General features: G+C 38.7%; 1 protein-coding gene across 1 annotated transcript in view; it reads right to left on the reverse strand.

Annotated features, from left to right (window-relative positions):
- B3GLCT (beta 3-glucosyltransferase) overlaps nt 1-809 on the reverse strand; it is a 125,493-nt gene that overhangs the window by 41,480 nt on the left and 83,204 nt on the right. The gene's annotated exons all lie outside the window — the stretch shown is intronic.

The following is an 809-nucleotide window of genomic DNA, read 5'->3' on the forward strand; positions in this document are numbered from 1 at the left end:
GAAAGAGAAGCTCCAATTAGATTTAGACAGACTACAAAAGCGGGCAGCTTTTGTAGTCTGCATCTACTGCTGGAAGCATCCCTTCCAGCCCTAATGTCTATGAAATCTATGAAATCTATTGAGGTCCCTTCCGGCCCTAGAATCTATGAAGCTATGAATCTATGAAAGTAAGGTACCAGGTAAAAACCGTCCTAATATGCTATTGCACAGTGTTATTAGGCTATTGCACAGTAAGTGTCACAAAAAAACTGCGCCGGCACTACTGTGCAGTAACTATAGTTACTGTGCATTTAGTTAGTACTTCATTAAACAAGTACTAAACTAAATATACAGTAACTGCTGTGCGTTAATGAACGTGTAGACGTGCCTAGTTTAATGTATCGCCCTATACATAAAATGTACAACAAACAACATAATTCAAAATACAAGGTCTTCAATAAACCAAAAGTGGCTTAGCAAAACTGAAGGCTTAATTTTTGGAAGTGCTGCAAACCTATAGCTCAATGTGATTTAAAGTCATGTTCTGGATACTCGGCTCATGTGAAAATTACAACCTGGGTGCCTAAAGCTAGGCTCTTATGTCTCTTAATAGGTGGTCTAATTCTCCATCATACTCAGCATACACCAGCTCTCAGTCCACATTTCAAATGATTCACTGAAATAGCTGACAGTTGTTGGGTACACCAATTTTGAGAATCTAACTTTAGCCTGCAAAGAATTTCAAATCTGAATGTCTAGTTTTTCCTGAAGAACTATGCAATGACTACACCTCTTTGCCTTCATTGCACTACACAGCACTTGCTGCTGAA

The sequence above is a fragment of the Alligator sinensis genome, unplaced genomic scaffold (assembly GCF_000455745.1).
Source record: "Alligator sinensis unplaced genomic scaffold, ASM45574v1 scaffold406_2, whole genome shotgun sequence".
NCBI lineage: Eukaryota > Metazoa > Chordata > Crocodylia > Alligatoridae > Alligator > Alligator sinensis.